Raw genomic sequence first — 21,433 nt, forward strand, 5'->3', positions numbered from 1 at the left:
AGCCTCGATAGAGCATCGATTATATGCATCGTTCTGTTAATGGATGCGTGCATTACGAGGACTAACGCGAATCATCTTAACGACCACCGTGTTGCGCATCGATACGACAATTTTCGCGATAAAAAGGTATCCAACTGTTGCTAGGTCACTCGATTCCTCGCTGAATCTCTCGGTAATCAAACCGATCAACGTCGCTCTCCATCACAGACTCGTCCAAGAGCATGGAAATTCCCGGATGCGAAAAACGAGATGTAGAGTTATCGGAGAAAAGCTTAATGTTTCGAACGACAAAGTTATCGTGCCGAAGTATCGGTCTCTTGATTGCGCAAAGTTCACGGAAGATTCGAAAGGAAACTCGTATACTTACAGCTGCGACGATAAAATAGGAGAATCAGAGTAATGTCGATGGTTGAATCGAGCCAATGTGAAACGTCGATAACGGAAGAAACGTTGTGGGAGGTCACGGTGAATCGATTAATCGACTGTCGCCTGTCGTGTAGCAGGTCCGTCGAATTCTCGGAACGCGTGCACGGGTGCAGGAACGCGTGTTCACGCTGACATGTTGAACGATGTTTAAGAAACAGCAGCTGATGTCTGCAGTGTCTCTAAAGCTACGTTACCGATGTCAGAGATCAGCCACGTCATTCATATACGCTCCACCGCTACCTATGGCCTCGTAATTCGTGGCCCTTGCTCCCCGGCCTAACTCCAATCATCCTCTTCGTTCCATCTTTGTAACGCCGGACACAACTGTTTCTGTTCGTTACTGGTTTCTGTACGACATACTTTTTGTTAGTATCCTAGCGCCAGACTTCTTACACACGTTTGAACGTTGATTTATTTCATCGTGTTCCACTTATATGTGTACCTCTCGACTTACGTCGTTTCGAAGATCTCCACGAGCAAACAACTTTACGACCCTGTTTACACGATCCTCGTATTAAATTCTTACGCTGCGCGTCTCTTCGATTTTTCCCTCCTTCAAACCTGAATTACACCGAAAGATTAAAAAGTCTACCATTGGACGGATATCTGGAAAATTCGAAAGCGCTTCGTGCTTAAAAAGCTGCTATAATTAAGAATGAAAATAAATAAGTGGCAAGGCAGGATCTCGAAGAGGAAGTACGAGTACGCAGAGGAAGTTGTTTGGCAAAGTATCTGCGAAGTAGAGCGCGTGAACGCAACATTTTTGATGTTTTCCACGCTTTGCTTGGTTCCTGGGGGCACTTCCATCCACGAGAGCCCAAGTTATCGTCGAGTTACTGCGCGTCCGTTGCAACGACGAACTTAACCAAACCTGCAGCGGCGGAGTCGAGCGCCATGCGAATGAACTTGATTAATTGCCCGACTGAGTCACGAATTAGCGTGTGAACGAGAGAAGCACGCCGATGTGTCAGTTAAACGAGTGACGAGAGGGATAGGAAGGATAGGAGAGAAGAGAGAGAGAGAGAGAGAGAGAGAAAGGCCGATGGAGAGAACCAGCAGGAAGTTTCGACCCAGCGACCCACTTCAATCGTCTACACGATGATCGAGTGGCAATAAAAAATCGATTTCCAGTTGGACCCGTATTCGCGTGCCGTCATTTCGAGCGAATTTCCTAGTTAACGCGACGCGATGGAACTTTTGATCGCGGAGTCTGCTTTCGAAAGCGATGTGGCTAAGGGTATGCAGCGCGTGGAGGGTTCATCGGAGAGCGAAGGAACGACGTCTGATGGCAGACAACGGGACCGATTAATCAGTCTCGAGAATCTTCGTTCTCTCGGACAGGTTAATCCGAAAGGTGAAAATATTCGAGCGGCTTTAAGACGAGTCGTTTCAGTGCTTCGGGGAATTCGCAGCTTGCCCGTATCGGGTTGGAAGAATAAACAGACCGTTGGAGGAGGGGACGAGAACCGAGGGAGAAACTGAAAAAAGTCTATCTTCCCGAGAGCGATATTATCGGTCGGAACTATTTTTTATTCGAAACGACAGGGGTGAACGAGAGAGAAATCGTTCTTGCCTCGCGTTGATTAGTTCTGTTGCACGATATCTCTCCACCCTACCTTCCAGTCCCCAGAGGAAACTAGATCGAGGAATGCACACCGTCGACACCAACCTACCCTTCTATTCTCTGTCTTTCTCTACCGTCTTCCATTTCGTTTCATCTTCCATCGCCGTTTCACTCTTCTATTCTCCCGTTTACGTCGGTTCCCGCTGTTTCTCTTTCCGCGCCCTTTCGCCCTCTGACTCACAAACTCTTGTGGTAAATAACCCTACGCGGAAAGTTAATGCCGCTAGTCGACCGCGCTACCTAACTTCACGCCTGCAACATCGATTACAGACCGCCTCTAAAACGACGTGCCATCGGCCAACTGGAAGAACGACAGCAAATCCAGTTGCGCGACGTCCTCAAATTTTTACTCGGATTAAAAACGTACGAACGTGGTTTTTAGTTCGCGCGAAAACCAAATCCATTCGTTTACCGGCCGAATTAAAATCCTGCACCAACTCTGTTCGTAGCTTCTCGTTTTGCTTATCGCTCGCTGCCCGACAACTTTTTCCCCGCTATAGTTCGCCAACATAAAAGTGGCGGGTTGCCCGAGTCGCCTGCAAAGTTTCCGAAAATTACCGCGCACCGAGAAGAAATACTTTCTCCGTGGAAAATTCGGACCAGCAACTGGCAAGTTGTCAGGCTGAGAACATACGCTGGCGGTTGGTTTGCAGAGGCCTGTAGCAGACAGGGTACACGGAGAAAGAGCAGGGCGAATCCGGGGTGATAGATAACAAGATGGTCGTGGCCCCTGCTCGTACACCCTGCAACTTCAGCCCACCACCGATAAATTATTCGACGCGCTGTTTTCCGCCAAAGATTGTTTTCCCTTTGCTGCGCTCGTTCACGACGCGCCACAAGAAACATGGACGTTGCACGCGCGCGTTTGGTCGCCGGGGTGCCTGCTCCGGGGTGGTTGGCGAGTTGAAGAGGGTGTAAAAAGTACGGGGCTGCCAGCAGGGCGTCGTCGATGGGGATGGGTAATCCAATGTTATTCTGCCTTTCAGTCAACGACACGCGTCACCCTGGCGCGCATGTTTCGCGTCAAGAGACCGGTGATTTCGCGCGTTCGAAAAATGACGAAATTCTTTGTCACGTGGCATTTGCCAGTCGAAATTGAAACCAAGATCGAGGAAAATTTCGCTACACTGTCCTACGATCTTGGCGAAAATCTAGAGCCATTATCCGGCTTAGCGCGGTCCAAAGTTTCGTGAATTTGTCGTAGTCCCCTCAACCGAGCAGCGGACGTCAGCAAAAATAAAGACAATCTGCGCTAATGCTCGTATTTCGTTAATTTGCGATCGCGCCCTCTCGGAATAGGAAGAGGAAAAGGAGGAGCCAGAGGGAATTTTGTCCTCCGTCTACCCAGCTGCCGCGATTCGCAGCAACTACGTGTATCCATGTACAAAGTAGTTTTGTTCGGCGCACAAACGACCCGGTTGCAAGCCCGCGCCAACTGAGGGGTGGCGGCTCGCGGAAGGGATGGGTAATCTAATGTGATCGCGCGACACAGTCGGCGGCAGCAATTTTAAAAGGGGGATGCCGAGAGTCGCGGCACACCGTGAGCGTGCTTCCGAGTGCCCTACTCCAGACTACTCCAAGGGGGTGGAAAAAGCGGGCCAACGGGGCGTGTTCCTTCGGTGGGAAGGAAGAAAAAAAAAAAAGAAGCGGGTTGTTTCCCCTGTCGTTCAGTAGCCAGATGCGCATACATCGGATCCAATCACGTGCGTTTATTTAAGCTGTTTGTTCGCCAGACCAGAAGAAAAGTGCGTCGAGGGGTTCGCCAGCCTCGACGCCTTCGTAACGAAGCAGTTTCCATGCGAACCGTATTCTTCCCACTTTGATCCTGTTTCTCTTCGTCGACTATCTAACGATTGCACTCGTTCTCCAACCGTAATTCCAATCGTCACAGATCGGAACAGAAAGTTACAAGAGACACGCTCGAATAGCTCCGGTCAGAGAAAAAAGAGAGCGATGGAGGAGGGCAGAGTTCAACGTAACAAATTCTGACCCGATGTTCCGATAACGCACGGACCGAGATTACGTCATCCTGGTCGGATGGTGGACGATCGGCTCGAAGCGACACGGCCAGATCGGAATGCAACGGGAGCGTAACACCTCGAGGAACGATCGGATATCGCGACACGCGCGCGTTTGCACTCCGATAACAAAGTTGCGCTCATGTGTAGCAACTGTGATAAACGATTGGACTACCGGGAACCGTTGCGTCGAGACGGCGATAGTCGACACCACGACCTGTCTAACCGATAACTCGTAATCGTTTGGCTCACGAGCAATATTTACGGAGCGAGGCGAATACGCGTCGCCTCGCCTCGATAGGGATATCGCAGCCTGTCGACGAAACATCGATCCACTGCCTACCAGTGTTTACTTTGGATAGACGGTTTTACACATCTACGCGAGATTACAGTCGTTTCGAGACTGTAAAAGCAAGAAGAATGCCAGGATATTTCGGCAAGCCGACCGTATATCCTTTCTTTTTTATACCCTTTTACGACAGGATTCGTCTGATCGCGATGGAGGAAAAAGGCGAAGAAGAGGGAAACGAGAGGGAAGATAAGGAGAAGGAAAATTGCAAAGATAAATACGAAAATTCGAGGGTAGGAAGGCAGTGGCGTAGAGGGGAAATCATTTAGCGGCTTTGATATCTCTTAATACGTCGTGAAGGACCACCCGGCGGGATTAAAAAGAGGATCGACCGGAGCGCGCGGACCCGGGGATGCCGGCGTCGCTTATGTCACTTAATTGCGCGTACCACCGCGTTAAAGGGACTCTTTGACGAGGTCGATAATTACTGTCTGGACGAGCGTGTGTATACCACGGACGTCGGTGACGAGGAAGAGGCGTACGACGATGCGATTTCGAGCATTCAAGCGTCGTTACTTTGATTATTTCCCAGGTTACCGGGTGGCCGCGGTTAATTTCACGTTCGTTAGTTGCCTAAAGCAGCGAGAGTAACGGGAAAGTTATTTACCGATCCTACCAGGAAAGGCATGGGAACGTATGCAATACGTTACACACGCTCCATCGACGAAATTGTTTCGGCTTTTTTTCGACCGCCGCCTCTTCCGCTCCGCTCCGCTCCGCTCCGCTCCGTTCCCGTTCCTCGTCCATTTTCCCGTAACCCCAAAACGTATACAAGCGAGCAGAGTGAGCCGGATAGATTTTCCCTACATACTCGGTTAATTACGCCAGCTAAATAGTCGCATTATACGTAACGCTAGAAGTATGTATATATATTCAGCTGCTGCGGCAGCTATCGTAACGCAAATAACGCTATCGCGTCTTCTAGATTTCAGTCGACCGTTTGCAGATTCTTGGCGGGAGGTGACCAAACAACGTAACTCGCACAATCTTGCGCAACTTCGAAACTGGTCCGTAGAAATCTTTGTCGGTTGGTGCGCAAACAGACCCGTTGATACGTTGAATTCCGCGAACGCATACGCGCGTCCATTCCATCGAATCGCAACAGTGTCGTAAGGAAAACAGGGATATCGCATGCACAACAGGAACGACCTCGTAAGCGTTTTACGGAACGTCGTAAAGTGGCGAATCTCCTAACGGAAGCGATTTCCGAACGCCGTGCGGATACACACGGCAAAACGAAAACACACACGGAACACCGGCCGCGGAAATAATCAGCGTTTGATTTATGGCGGCAGACTGAAATTCCAGCACGCGAATTGGAGCGATGAAAGCGCCACTCCTGTCGCGTTTACACGCTACCGAGAGGGTACATGGGACCGGGAATCGACGGGATTGTCCGCGGACAAAAGATCCGCGATGCAAGGATCCATCGCGGCTTTGCAAGCCAGGATGGTTGATGGCCACGCGCGCGATGGTTACGGGTGATTTGTGCGCGATTGTTCGCGTCCCGCCGCTTGTACATACACGACCGGCGTGGCAATCGGCGAATCCCACCTCTGTCTGCTCCTCTGTCTCTCTGCGTTTCTCGTTCGCTTATGCAGCGCGATAAATCGATCCTCTCGACGGAGGTCGAATTTGCCTAGGAAATATTTTTCAAAATCCGTGCCAAAGGTTGAAACGAACACCGTGGTCGCTTCTCGCGGCCACGTTTCTCGCAAGAGAGCGTGGAAAGTTCTCCGGGAACAAAAACGCCTCGGTTCCTAGCCCCGAAACCGCAGCGTGGAACTTCTCGCGATTCCACGTTGAACTTGCTAGATCTTCGAATCAACTTGTCACACCGAGAACCGTATTATTTCCGTGTTTTTCCAGAGCTGAGAAAATAAGCGCAGGATGAACTTGTTGATCCAGCGGCAGCGAAAGGCTTGCAGCTACCGTGTTCGGCTAGACGACCCGTTTCCCTCAGCCAGTCGATTTTATCGATCGATTAAAACGTCGACTATAACAGAGCGGATGCCCGGTTCGACACACACACGCGTGTAAACATATAAAATTGTGTATTATATACGGTAACGTAACGTTTCCAGCTCATACATAGAGATGCGAGTGATTTCCATACATATCAGTTTCATTTCGTTCGACCGCGCTACCCTACGGTGCCACTGCATAGCTTCCACGATATCGCGCAACTATGGGGGAGGCACTGTAACGTAGGCGTCTAATCTATGGGTATATCGACGCGCTCCACGTTTCACCGGACCCCCATCGAGCGACAGATGTCGGTCTTGCACTGCTCCTAACGACCGCGGCAAATGTTATTACTCCTTTTTAATTCGATTTCGTTTGCGTTGCGCGGGGGCTCTGCCGCTAAAAAAAAAAGTTCACCCCTTTCGAATAGTTTCGTGACCTGTTTGGGAAAACACTATTATTATCGCGGATCAAAGTGCTTGCGCGCGTTGCGCTTCTACAGGCTCGAGTTTTTCGATCCTTTCGAGCGTGTGAGTGCGAGGAAACGCTGAATCCGTCGAGGCAACTGGTGATTTCGAGTCGAGCGAAAGAAACTCGATCGTCCAAGACGAGGTTACGATGTCGCAAGTCGAGTTAGCAGCGGATTAAATGGCCGCGGAAGCACAAGACGCGCGTTCTTAACGAAAAACTAGAAAGTCAGAAGTATATATCGAGATAACGAATCAATTTCACAAGTGTGGAACATAGTAGTGAAGAAGCCAGTGCTTGGATAATACGATCGCACAGACAATTTCCATAAATACCATCGTCTTTGCGCGATCGCGTTCGACGATGTCGTGCCGAATTCATCTTTACTTTCTACGCTCGTGTTCGCGCTTCCGACGCGATCGCTCCGAGTTTCCCTCGTTCCGATTCCTTGCCCGCCATTCGATCGTCCAACAAAGACCGTCCCACGGTGAGAGACCGAGCGTCTTCGACTTAAATCTCGAGGGGTCCGATTGCAAAGGACGGACAGACGAGAAATAAATAACGTTCGTAATCTCGGTCCGGCACTCGCTCGAGTATTACGAAAGTTTTCGGCGCAGTCCATGGAACTGCTGCTTGCTTTCGAATAAGCTGCTTCCCCCGAGAACATCGTGGCTCCGCTTCTTTTCGAAATCCGGTTTCCTATACATCCGCTCGCTAGCGATTTATCAGCGAGCTAACGGTGCAACGTGAACCGTAACGCAAATCGCTGCGCGAGAACCGTCTCGTGTTATCGCAGACCGCCGTTTGCTTGTTCATTAACCCTTTACACTCCTATGTCGAGTACGACTCGACATCAATTTTTATCTCAGCAGCTCCTTTGTCGAGTGCCACTCGACGTTCATTCAGTCCCACATTTCTTTCGTGAAACGCGCGAAAGAAAACCAGGATTGCATCCTGGAAATTGTTTCAAAGTATATCGTACACTTAAAAATTACAAAATACAAAAATAGTGTAAATAAAACTGGTATTTACGCGAATTTCTTTCCTCCTTTATTTATTCAAATTGTCTTATTTTTTAGTTAAAGTAAATTTCAAACAAAATACTTAAGAACGCTAAGAGCTGCTGGCAACGAAATGCCCGTTGCTTAGCTTGAAGCAACGCGAAACTTTAGATTTTTCATCGAAATGAGAAATACGCAAGCCGCGTTTTCGATTGAAAGTCGATCCAAGCTAAGCAAGGTTTTCGTTGCTTACTGAGCCACTGCAAGTTCAAGGTCGCGTGAAATTTCGTTCTATGATTTACGAGGCTATAAAAATATCCGAACCCGTTTAAAAGAAGAGTGCCGGAGTTTACAGCGAACACGACGTTCATGGTGGCGATAAAATCGGCCCGCGTGTGATTGATTTCTTAATGATTGCTCGGAGGATCCATCGTCCCGCCCTCTCAAGTACGGGGCGCACCGATAATGCAAATTTCTACCGCGAGGGTTAGGCATAGTGGTGGGCGCAGCAATTATGCATAGCGGTGTCGGCGAGTTGGGGTCTCGCGTTGCTCTGACAGCGGCAAAAGTTAGAGAGAAACGAGGAGAGAGGGTTGTGGAGAGCGAGAGAGACGGAGAAAATAACGGCAGGACGAGATGTGTACAAGTGGGGGGTGTCACTCGCAGCTGTTTCAACCCCGTGCCACGAGCCACCCCCAAAACGAACGAAGGAGTAACAGCAGTCACTCGGTCATTAAGGGGCGTGATCGTTGTTTGATTGCGGAGGTTGAACCTACCTTTTTCGCCGTTTCGATCGTTCAGCTTACCCCTCGTTGCCTTTGTCTATGTCATAATATTATAAAACATTTCCATGCCTCGAAAATTACACGTTGTCCTAAAGGGAAGTTGGAGAGAACGAACCGTTGCAACTACGTGTTTCATTTCGTTATGTTTCCAGCCGACGTTCACGGATGTATCACGAATCTCGCTAATGTCCGCACGCTAATTTCCAACGCATCGTTTAAAGAATTCCGCGTATCCGACAACAACGTTGTAGTCGATTCGGTACGAATCAAGAGATAAGCGACCACGAGACGACCGTGGATTCGCATTATTTTTGTTCGCGATTTAACCGGTAATCGATACGCTATTTGCATAATTACCGGGAAGCGTGCGGCGATCTGTTCGGGAGCGTCCATCGACCCGCAAAAACTAACGCCGTAAACGCAAGGTTCTGTCTGGTGGCAGCTGCTGATTCTCCAGCGTTCGGCAGTGGCCTTTTCTTACGAGCGTAAAAATTCATAAAAAGAAAGAGAAAAATACAGTGGGCTTGAAATGAAATTCGCGAAACAGACGCCGCTGTATTTCTTGTCTCTGGCGTTTCGGTAGATGATCAAGGATAATTTAAACGCAGGGGGACGTGCACAATTTCCGATTCTCCCTCGTGCCTGCCGACTCGATCGCGATATAAAAGCGAGGGTTTCGACCTCCGAACGATGAGGTGTTGGAACGCCTCCAAAGGCGTCTTTGAGACGTGACGAGCTCGTAAACGTTGGTCCGCCGCGCGTGGATGTTTCGTGAGACGTCGTGTATTCCTGCGAGCGACCGCCCCCGCGCGAGATATAAATTAAATCGACTTGTCACCGGCCGCCGCCACTAAATAATACTTAGCGCTGGATTAACGCGCGGCCTTTACCAACGAGAATCAGCCAGCAGCGCAGCTCGACCTCCTATTTTACAAGGAGACAGGCGGTCGCCTTCGAACACGATATACACGCGCGAATCATAGCGGCCAACTCGCGCGTGATCGCGAAAATAAACACGACGATATTTTATCCGAAGCCGGTAGAGAGTCGCTCGAAAACAAGCTCGCAAGTCTTGGTTTGTTAGACGAAACGCGATCAACGGTGGCGAGAATTAGGACAGTCGATTTGTACTGGTCGTTGGAAGTGGAGAGCGGCGGGGGCGTGAAATGATCGCGCGAGTCGAGCGACGGAAGAGAGTCTGCGAAGGAACGTGTCCGAGTGTATGGAAGAAAGAAAGATGGAAGGAACGTGGTCGGCGAATCGCCAAGAGCGAGGAAAACGATGGCGGAAAGGAAGAATAAAGGCGAGGAAAGTTGACTCGTAAAGAGGAAGGGTGAAGGGAGCGGAGAGGCAAAGGAGATCGCTGCTAGGCTGTCGCGACCAGACGAGCCAACCTCGAGATCCGAAGTTAAAGTTTTCTCGGTGATGACCGGGCCATCGCGGCACCGTCGATAGAACAGGGAAGGAGCGTTTTACGATAAAACTGCTCGGATCCAATTTATCTGACGCGCCACGCAGCAAGAACTGGGTCGCTTCCGGGCCATCGTTCCCTCCCATTTTTCCGTCGGGCTTCCCTTTCGTACGTTGGCTCGCCGTTCGTTCTAACGGATATATTCCGCGACTGGTTCTCCGCTAATGGCAGACGCCACGCTGCTTTCCATCGCGGGATATTTAATTGCACGCTGTCCGAAATCGAAAATCAACAGCCCAAATTACTTCTTTCCTGTTCGTTTTTCTACTTTTCTTTCTCCTTCTTTTCGAACGAATGCCCGCTCGTGCCGATCCTCTTTTTCGGGAATTTTCTCTGTCAAGGAATTTGCTGCCGCTTCGCCAGATACGCGGTAGCTGGAATTTTCAACGTAATTCGTTCGCGCGACCTAACTTCCACCTCTTACAAGTGGATATCGTTAGTGGATATTGCCATATACACGATTCCGCCAATATTCATTTTGCTCGCCATGGCGTTCCGCCAGGAGCGTTTCCCGCGAGCTCGGTTATTCTGCCGGTTGAAATCGAAGCCCGATAGCGTGTCGTTCGAACAGCGATCGTTATCGTGTCTCGGGGACGCGAGCTACCGTGAAATCTCTCCGTGAAGCCCGAAGAGACTCGTTTTCCCTCCGTAAGCGAATTTTCTTTAACGGCGCGGATGGAAGTACGATCAGAAGCACCGCGTGTCCCATTATATTCGCCGTTACGCGGATATCTAATTAATTCGTTTCTTTCGACGGCGCGTTAAAAAACCGTTGACGAGAAGGATGCGCGATAAAGCAATGATTTATGCGGTAACTTAGCGTTTGAACTCGCGGAGAGTCCACGGAGGCAGTATGAAATTACGACGGCAACGGTAGGAAGCTCGGATGACGTTGACTAATATCAGAGGTGGGAAGCTTTTGATTAAGAGCGTCTTTACACCTTGCCGCGACCTCGGGGCGGATCAACGGCCGAGAGAGGCGAGTAACAACCAGCGGACACTTGGATGGCCGCGCTTAAGTGGAAACCGTTTATTTCTCAGATTTTCCCTGCAATCCGTGGCGAGCCGACGATGAAAAATTTGATGAATTTAGCGTCGACGGGACCAGAGCGAATAGGTGAGCCGGAAGGGAAAATACGCGCAGTGTCGGCAGATCGTGTTCGATATCGCAACAGAGTGGTGTTTTGATGGAACCGTGAGCCGAGAATTAGTAAGTCACACGCGACGAGCCTATTTACATGCTTCTTTACACGGCCACGGAATTTTAAGCGATCGTTCCCCTCGTGTGCGAAGGACTCGCGTGGGTGTCGCTGTCTCCTATTTACCCGCGCGGGAAAATTCGAATATTAACGAGCGCGTTACGCAAATACGTTCGAAAGTGTGAATCGATTCCGAGAAAGATCCGACGAAAATAGGACGCGTCGGTTAATTAACGCCAATGCGTACGTAAGCGTTTACGTTGGAAGGTGTAAAACCGAGCGCCGGATTCAAATAATTTATAGTAGCATTACGTGCCGCAAATAAAGACGATACGCAAAACGCGAGTGAAATCGCGTTCGATTATCGTTTGTCTGCTAATTAGTCTGGCGCAAGCTGCACACCGCTTTGTGTCTGTCATGTCTATCGCGAAATTAATTTCTGCCGGTCGAATGTCTCGAAAAATTGCACGGTTTGCGGAAAGCAGCGGCGGAATCACGCCACGGGAAACGCATTATCCAAATCGAACGGGCTGCCGTGGAACGCGGCACGCGCTTTGGGTGACTTCTAATTAATTATTTTGCAGTTGCCGGCCACGCCATCACGCTGACAGCCGCACGGATAAACAATTATCGAGCGCTCTAACGAGTACCGAGTTCTTTGGCAAAGCTACGCGTTCCCTTGTCGTTCGCCACGCGTCTCTTTCTTCCTTCCTTTTCATCGAGTTGTATTTCCATTTGATTTCGTCGCGTTGCTCAGTGTCGCGTCGCTGAACCGTAATATCACGAGGATACCGAATCTTTCGAACACGATCGTTACGAGATACCTTAACGAATTCCACGACGTTTCCCCCGGCGGCAATCAGAGCGACCGTTCTCGTTAAAGTTGCCCGATCGAAATACGTTTAAAGACGTCTTTAATCGTCGCCCCTTATCACGCTACAGTTCTACAAAGTTTCCGCGTACGGTCTGGGTGCCGCGAACCCGGTCTCATCGGGGACGGACAAGTATTTATGTCGGTGCTCGTCCGCACGCACTTAAACCATACGATATCTACGTAATTCGGGTCCGCCTAATGGAGATAAGCCAGAACGTACGGCGCGGTTTTCTCGGATGGCGTAATGAGCGAAGACACGAGGTCCTTAATAATGCGCTCGAACCGTTTCCTCGTGGTCTTTGCCTCTCTGCCTCTCGCTCTCTGTTTCTCTCTTGCGCGCCTGGTATCTGGTGTTTTCCCTGTCTGGCCCCCCGGCGGCGCACGACGGACGCAGGTGCACCGGAATTGCCAGACCGACTCGCAAAATCTGAGCCTCTCTACGGCTTTACGACCGGCTAAAGCCACCCTCTTCGCGCCACCAGCGTAAAGTTACTAAGTACTCGAGGGAGATTCGATAACCTCTTTAGAGCGACATCGGTGACGAAATAATTAATCGTCGTTGCCGCAGGAGATCGGTCAGGGGAGTTAAACTTGATTCGAGAGGCATCAGCCTCTCGCGATCATCGAGCTTAACGATACGAGTAAACGGAATAATTTGCTAAGAATAATTCTCTTGGGAATAAGTTGGTCGCGTGGGAAGACGAAGCGCAAGACGAGGAGCGGGGAAAATCAAACCTGTTTGAAGAGCGAAACGCAAACGTATTTCCTGGAAAGTACCCATAACCGAGAGAGAGTCCCGGTCCCCGTGGAATACGAATTAGTCGGAGATATATTGTAAATACGAAAGTACTCCCTGGTTTGATGTTCTCGAAATTATTAATTACCGGCAACTTCGCTGCGCGGGAAGTTTTCGTTTGATCATCCAAGTTAAGCTGCGTTAGACACGGTTAGCGCTTAGGTGGTTACTTGCCTATAAACGTTATACGCGGTGCATCGCCGTTTCGCATCACGTCCTGCGTGTATATTCGATCGTCGAATGACCGCGGCTCTCCTTGTGTCTTGTTAATTTCGAAATAAAAAAATAAAATAGAAAAGAAGAAGAAAAAAATAGGAGAAGGGAAAAGACTAACCTCCCGTGCAATTCCGAAGAGCAATCAACGGGGTTCGTCCAACTTCAAAGAACACGCGAGAATGGTTAAATTGCAGGATGAAATGCGAGATACGGCTCGGGTTAAAGGAAAGAATAACGCAGAGCTATTACGGGGGCGATACTCTGGAAAGTCTGACGGTCGTCGAGGGTTAGAAAGTAATAGACCGAGAAATTCCTCGGAGACGAGCGAAAGGTCGCCAAGTCAGCCAGCTAGCGCATAAAGAAATTTTTGCTTCGGGCTTCGCCGGCATTTCCCGTGAGAGTCTGTTCCCCGTCCCATTCCCCCTTCCTTTTCCGATTCTTCTCTCGGCATGGCTATGGTGCGCGCCTACAGCCAATCTTGTCCGCTAATAAAGTACGTACGTCGCAGCGACTTACCTTTCGATCCTGGACGGAAGCCCCGTTTGTCACGATTGCGCTGCCAGCATTCTTCGCTGTGACAGTTGGCGTGTCCACTTTTCCCCTTGGCTGACTTTCCTTCGTTCTCTATGGGATCTCGCGACGTATCGTTCGGTGAACAACGTGCGTGCAACCGTCAAGTTCAGGGTTGCCGACGTTTCCACGGAAAACCAGCGACGGACAGCGGGTTCCCTTCCCTCTATTCTCGACCGCGTAATCCGGTTCGTTTTCCGAAAGTGTCTCTTCGTTCCTTTACTTTGAACTTCTCCAAGATTCAAGGTCTTCCCCTAACTCGTTCCGCTATTCTCGTCGCGTTTCTTTCTTCCTCGACTCGGAACAGAAAACCTTCGCCGACTTTGCACAGCGGATCAGACGCGTTCCATTCTCCAGGATTTCTATCTTGGCTCGACGATCTCCAGGTTGATCGTCGAAGGTTCGTACGAATCGTCGTTGCTTTTACATGGGACAACGGTCGAGAGAAACGCGTGCAGCGGTCAGACCCGTTAATCGATCCTCGTTACGCGGTAGCTCGATCGTCGTTCCACTGGATCCGCTGATCGAAAGCAGATCTCGCTACCTCTCGCCAATCCCTTCCCTTTCTTCTTGCCCGTTCGTCTAACTCTAGGCTGGTCCGTCGACTACGGCGATTTTATTGCGTCGAGAGGATGCAACGTGGCCAGACGATCGGTCGATGTTCGATAAGGCGCTAATGCGCTAATTGGCAGCCGAACACCGCGTATCCTGTCGCTCGAGTTAATTATATTTAATTGTCGGGTCATTAATCGTATCTTTAATTACCCACTGTGCGCTACGTACGGCGTGCCTCGAATGTCGTGCGAGTTGTACGTCGAAATCTCAACGATCCGAACTGGATCGATCGAATTCACCGTTCGACGGGCCCCACGATCGGCTGCGAGCGAGGACGAAAATCGTGAGAGATCGGCGACGACGACGGACGATCAGGCGATTTGATCCCTTAAAGGTAAAAGGGAAAGAAGAAAGGCAAAGCTACTCGTTTGCTCTTCGACGCTCCCGGTCTCTTCGACAACGGTCTCTTACGGTTCTCCGATGCGCTTCAGCGGTTTCCCGAGAGGATCGTTCTTTCTCCTCAAAAGAGTTTCGCAGACGGGGAAGGAGCGCGAGCTCCACGAAGGGTCGTCCACTTTCTTCTCCTTAGGGTGGCGAGATCCTTTTTCCACGGATTCACCACCGTCCCTCCGGGCCGCTACCGCTCCCAACGCAAAGTTCCCTTATTACTGGGATCGATCGGTCACTTTTTCTCTTCCACGCTCGCTCCTCGTCCGTCGGAAAAAGGTCGCGCAAGATCCCCGCTAGCTTTATCTACCGCTTTGCCAGGCTGTCTTCGTTAACCCGGAACAGAGAGGCGTGGATCCGCGAAATCGCCACAGTCGAGTTCCCACCTAACAAACTCCAGGCCACTACGCTCTGTTTTGGTAACAGGCGCGCTTTCCACGCCGCTGCACAGTTTCTGGTTCGCTGGTACGAACGAACGGCAGATATGGTTCGGTCGAAAGTCGCGTCAAATTACGCCAGTCGAACCTGTCCCCGGGATTTCCAACATCTCGTCGCGCGATGGGTCTCGCGGAACGAAATCGAAACCGCGTTTATCGGCGATCGTAATCGAACGATGCAACAACGGAACACGAGGTTTCCAGAGATTCACGAGTCCAGCGAGCTGTCGAGGGCCACGCGATCGGCCGGTCAGAGCGGTTGTTGTCGCGACGAAAGTGTTGGCGAACACGAATGCCAAAGGTAAGCTCACCGAGAGAGGAGGTGATCCCGCAACGAAGCGGGTTCTCGGCACGACTGAGAGGCTCGAACCTCGGCGACGAGAGCCACCCCCACGGGAGGGTGGCGGAGCGAGATACAGAGAGCGAGAGGGAGGCAAGCCGCGGGCTGAAACGAGAGGGCGAGCGGCCCAGAGCGAGACGGACTGCGCGCAGTCGCAAATTCGAAAGCCGGGCGACGATATTAATTACATCCTTTCGACCGACGGAAACGAATCGAGCGCAGCACACCGGAATATAACGAGACTGCGGCGTACGCGTTTAAAATCTATCCGCCGCGTGTCCTTTCGAAAACTTGACCGTTCTAGCGCCGCCACACGGATTTTCGCGGCTCATCGTCCACATCTTTCCATCGAGTCCGACTCTCTCTCGATCTGCGATGCGCTCCCTCGGTAAGCACCCCAAAATAATGGATGGATAATCTGTTCTGGCGTGGCCCGCCGGGACTAAAAGGTTCCTACGAATTCGTCGATCGTTCTCCTCTGCTCTTCTCCGCTGTTTTGTTTCCCTTCGTTCCTCCCCCTCGTTCACCATTTCCCTTCGTTTACCATCTCCCTTCGAGATCTCTCGGGACGCGTTTCCCCCGAAGCCACCCTGTTGATCGCCGAGCTTTCGCTTCGTCCAAGCGTCACTGCGATCGCTCTCGTGGAATATTTGCAACAATTCTGCAAAATTCACATGGATGTGAGAAAAAAGAAGAAAAAAAGAGATGAAAAACGGCTGTAGCGGAGAACGGGGAAAGTCGATTTCGTAGCAAACAGTCGCCGATTAGAAAACGCTGTCGCAATGACCAATCCGAGGGATGATCGTTCGATTACTTGGCCGACCGTGTTCGGCGACCTGGTTGAGAATCTGGTGGAAAACTTTCAACGTTAATTGCCGCGAATTTTCATCGGATTTCTCTCGGCGTTGGTTCACGCGCGCGCGACGAACAAACGTCGGGGAACAAGCGGAGTCGATACGGCGCCTTTAGTGGCACATTGCGCGTGTCGTTTGCATAGAAACTACAGTTTATGGTCGCCTCTTCCGACGTTCGATGCTACGACTTCCGCTCTACGGATCCTATTGGCGGTTTCGGTAGCAAGCTCGGCAATTAGAAGCGCTCCGACCGCTGCCACGCCATAAACGTAAAACTGTTGGACGCCCACGCGTCGCGGCCACCTCGCGCGTGAAAGTCCAAGGGAATCGCGGCCATACGAGTTCGTCTCTCACCTGAACGTGGATAAAACCGTCGCGTCCTTACGGCGGCACGTCGAATTTACGATGGGAAGAACGCAAGAGACACTCGGGCTACGAGAGTGGACATCGCCGTGAAGAAACTCGTTCCAGTGACGGCCCCAGTCGATGGAGAAAGTGGCCGTGGACTCGATCGTCGTTTTACCATTTCGAATCGGGATTCGCGTGCTTCTCCGTCACGTTCGAGGTTTATTAAACGGTCCGCGTGTGTGTTGACCCGAAAATGGATCGCAACGATTTAAAAATTAAAATTAAGGTAAAGCTTCGCGATACTGGATTTCAACGTCGAATCAATCACCTCTTAAGAGAGATGGATCGATCTTTTTGCCGGAATCGGCCCTTCCAACAGACACCTTCGAATCCCGAGTTACAGCCTCGTTATACCAGGTTAATGGAATTAGTTATCGGAAAGTTTGACGGAAAACAGAGGAGAGTGGTGGTGGTTGCGAGGCACAGCGATGGCTCATACACGTAATCCGTGATACAGAGCCCAATTTTTCGCACACTGCGTGCCGATGGTAGGGCGAACACGCGTTGGCTAAGTAAAATATTGATTTATTGAATATTGAATATTGAGGCAACTAAACGCTTCGAATAAAGCAAAAAAAAGAATAAAAAATAAAAAAATAAAAAACAACGAGCGCGCACTATCGGGACAGGATTTTTTCCCGAAGGATGGAGGTTCTTTCGAAGCGATCGGAACGAAAACTGTATAACGCGGCGAATTTATATCGTCGATAAGATTTCTCGTCGCAAACCTCCGCAGACACTCGTCAACTCGATCGGGACTTTAAAACAATTTTGATATCTCATCTTTCGCGGAGGCAGAGCCCCAAAGCGTTCTTCGAGCCGCGAGCGAGCGAAATCTTTATCAGGTCGGGCGCCCCTAGAGGGGAGGGAGGGAGGGAGAAGGTGGAAGAAAACTTTTCAATTTCCGCGGAAAAAACCGCATTACCGTTCTCGGCCGATCGACGATTCAGCGATACGCGTCGTCGCCACGCTGTCGAAGGAACATTTATCACGAGACGGTTTATCAAAGGCTTATCTCGCGAAACCGAAACAATAATTCAGGAAAGTTGTCGCGCGTACAGACCGGTACAAAAGCGGCCGGGCAAACTTTGGCCACCGTTATTTGGGGATGTTATTACACGACGCTTCGCAAACCATCCGTCCTCTCTTCCATTCTCTCTTCCCTTAATCCGAATAAAAATGTCCCGTTGTTTGACAGCATTCGCCATGATATTTTTATTCGGATTAAACGCGATCGCGTGCCCGTTGAGGGACCGGCGCCGTGTTTACCAAAAACCTTTTTTACGCTTCTTTCCGCAAACATCCGAACGTTCTCGAAACTCGACGACGGCTCTTTTCCACTTTTTCACACCCGACTGTTGTCCCGGGACATCGTACCCACGCTCGTACGCATACACCAGCCTTAATTAAACTCGTTTCCAGGTTCGATATTAACTAAATCCGCGTCAATGTAAATTCCGACATGGTTGCGCCTCGCCGATACTCTCGCCCGCTGTTCTTCGGATAAATTAATATCGCGGAGGTGGCTGGAAACACGTGTTCCAGACGCCAACGAGGATTCACTAGCAAGTACATGCGATGTTCCTGCTGGCTACATACACCTGGATGTCCGTCCCCTGGGTATTAATATACTTTACATTAACCGGCGCACCGGTTCACCGCTGATCAACGTTCGAGAACAACTGTGCTTAATCCGTGTGTCCTTTAAACTCGAATAACGTAATCCCACGAAATCGTCTTGAAAGAAGAAGAGGCTGTAACTAACCGGTTGGCGGGTAGAAAATTTCCTGCGGCGCGGCGGATCGAGGGAGAACAAGGGCAAAAAGAGGGAACAAAAACGGGCTAGAGCGGCTCCGGAGGAGCGAAATCTGGAAGAGTGCTCGATCGATTCCTTGGGCGAGGGAGGAGCAATCCTTTTCTCTCGCGGTAGTCCACCTTTCGATCCAACGTTTCCCCTCTCTGTCCCTTTCCCGTCGCCTGCCCAGTTTCCCCCGGTTCCTTTCTCCCGTGGCCAAATAAATTAGTTGTCACGAAGGAGGAGAGCAGAAGCCGGCCAGCTGGCTGGCAGACGAACGATAAAATTACCCGAGCGAGCTTAGCGCCAAGGAACAAAGTTGAGCGTTTGCGGAAATGGTTTAAGGGCGCTCGCGAGGTTGCCGAGGTTAATTCGCTGCACGAATGGCCGTGGATTGGCCACAATTTGGCCAGTGAATGAAAACCGTTGGGGATGAACGATATTACGCGGCGGTGCCGCGAGGGCGCTCTACGTCGCGATGAAAGACCGTTTGATGGCTACAAAGCTCGGCGGCTGGCGAGTTTCAAAGGTAACGAAATTTATCGTCCCGTCGCCTAGACGGAAGACAGCAGAGAGGAAGAAGAATCGGCGCGAGGAGAGAAATAAATGGGCAGGGATAAGTTCGGTTTAAAACGTCGAAATTGAAATTCTACGTCATTGCGGCCTCGATAATTCCGTTTCCGGGGAACGGAAGTCGGCGTTGCGGAGCGCGCGCAGCTTCGTCGTCTCGCCGAGTGCAGATCGAGTGACACGTAGTTAGGAAGGTACCTCACCTAAATCTCGATGGCTGGCTTTTCTCGGAACCGGAGGTCCATAATTCTGCGAGAGCTCGCCCGACGGAAGGATTCCCAGGAAGAGTCCGTGGCCTTCGAATCGAACGAGTCTCCAAACGGAGGTGAAAAAATCAGGAGACAATGTAGAGGAAAAGGACGGAAGATAGAAGCGGCGAGAAGAAATGAAAAAATGGAGGAAAGCTACTTTTCAGTCGAGCGAAAAAGGCAGCACAGAGAAGCAGAATTATGCATGAAAAATAGCGGAGAAACGGAAGAAAACGGGAGAAACGATAGGATACGAATAGTCTGCAAACCAGGATTCGATGCTTCGGGAATGCAGAAATTCGCAGCAAAGAGACGCGAGAACGGAGGAAGATGCGATGCGCGTATACGGCCACGGGCGAAATCAGCATAGAAGCGACATTAATATCCATTATATTCCCTACTGGCGTCCTTCCCCGTCCGCCATCGTCCGTTCGTCTTCTTCCGTCCATTGCCGCAGAAACGGCACATCCGCGAACCGTTTCGTGATTTATAGAGAAAGTTTAGCCCCGTGATTACCCGACGAGGCCCGGTGTAGCGACAGTTGGCAACTCACCCACACACCGTTGTCGCGTCCGTAGCGAGCCACCCTTTCTCCTATTTTCCGTTATCTCGCTTTCCGTCATTCGCTCGAATTAGTCGAAATGCCGCGTTTCCGGTCACGTTGTTATCTGTTCCGGGCGAGCGTCGTAAAAATCCGAGCGATCTCGCCGGCAGACGACTCTCCAAGAGAATCGGCGGCAGACGCCTCGTGAGATTCTTAAGCGGTGCGCCGAAGCGTGGTTATTAGAAGCGATTCGTCCTCGAACGTTCGACTCGCGCGTAGAATTAAATTCGAATTTCTTCGAGCGAGGGATTGGGTACTTTGAAAACCAGCGACACACGTCTCGACGCATAGCGTAAACCCGATTCGATTCAATGTTCCCGAGAGAAGGTAACGTTTCCCGTGACAGAATCGGGACGCGAGACGGTACGGTCGGCGCGGGGAGAGCGCGTGCGCGTTACTCGATAAAAACGGTCACGGAGCGGATGACATTATTTGAGAGATAAACGGAATCCCCTGTTCATTTCGCATTCTTTCGGTTTCCAGCACGGTGAGCGCATCGCGTATCTGTCCCGGCCACGGAATTCTGTGTGCGCAGAGACGTCGGAATTGCCGCTGTCAGACGGCGTCTGGGCCGCGTAGTCGCGCAAGAAGGAAACGGACGAAAGCAATCCGTGCATAAACGATCGAGATATTTTCCTCTTTTGACCGCGAGATTAAACGCCGTGGCAAGAGACGCGCGCGAGACCACGTAATCTCGACGTGCGGGTTCTCGCGTTCGAAAAAGCGGCTCGAGTTTCGGCCACGCCGAACGACGCAGGAATACGTTACGAGGCGATTATTTCGTCGTCATCGCGCGACGATAAACGAATTACGCGAGCTGCAGGGCGTGTAAAACTACGAAAATCATGGCATAGTCGTTGGTAAAGAGAGAGAGAGAGAGAGAGAGAGAGAGAGAGAGAGAGCACGGAGACGGGGTGTTTTTCGTGGTACGACACGTACCAGCGTCGAGAACGTAATGCCTTGCACACGGGATAATGCGGTCTCGGTGTCGTCGGTACTCTCTTCGTCTTCTTGTCGCGTGAACCGTCTCGTGCTCCGATGCAGATGCGCCAAAAACTACGTACTCTCTCGACGAGACCGCGCGCCACTCCTCCTCCTCCCCACCGTTAACCTCCCTTTCCTCCTTTCGCGTCGTCTTTATCCACCCCCGGAGCTCGAATCTCGCTCATTCCAACCAGATGTCGCGTTATGACTCTTGCACGAGCAACTACCGCCTACAATTCTCCTTGCGGCGTCTACGTTCGCCAGATGTCATGTAAAAAGTTCCGCGAGCTCGTCGCCTAAGAAGCCTTTCGCGATTCGTTACCGAGAGCGCGAGCGATGGTACTTGCGTCGCGCTTAAACGTTCGTGTACATTTAAATTTCGGAGTTAATGGCGTGTGGTCCGAGCAGCGAAATTGATGGAACACAAAG

The 21,433-nt window shown here is 50.8% G+C and overlaps 1 protein-coding gene across 4 annotated transcripts in view; it reads right to left on the reverse strand.

The window, feature by feature from the left end:
- Positions 1-15,578, reverse strand: part of LOC126871886 (uncharacterized) — a 229,329-nt gene extending 213,751 nt beyond the window's left edge. For all 4 annotated transcript variants that reach the window (XM_050631202.1, XM_050631196.1, XM_050631203.1 and 1 more), the window contains exon 1: positions 13,709-15,578. The gene's annotated coding sequence lies outside the window, so the exon portion shown is untranslated. The remainder of the gene's footprint in view (positions 1-13,708) is intronic.
- Between the last annotated feature and the right edge of the window lie 5,855 nt (positions 15,579-21,433).

This window comes from Bombus huntii, chromosome 12, assembly GCF_024542735.1.
Source record: "Bombus huntii isolate Logan2020A chromosome 12, iyBomHunt1.1, whole genome shotgun sequence".
In the NCBI taxonomy this organism is placed as follows: Eukaryota; Metazoa; Arthropoda; class Insecta; order Hymenoptera; family Apidae; genus Bombus; species Bombus huntii.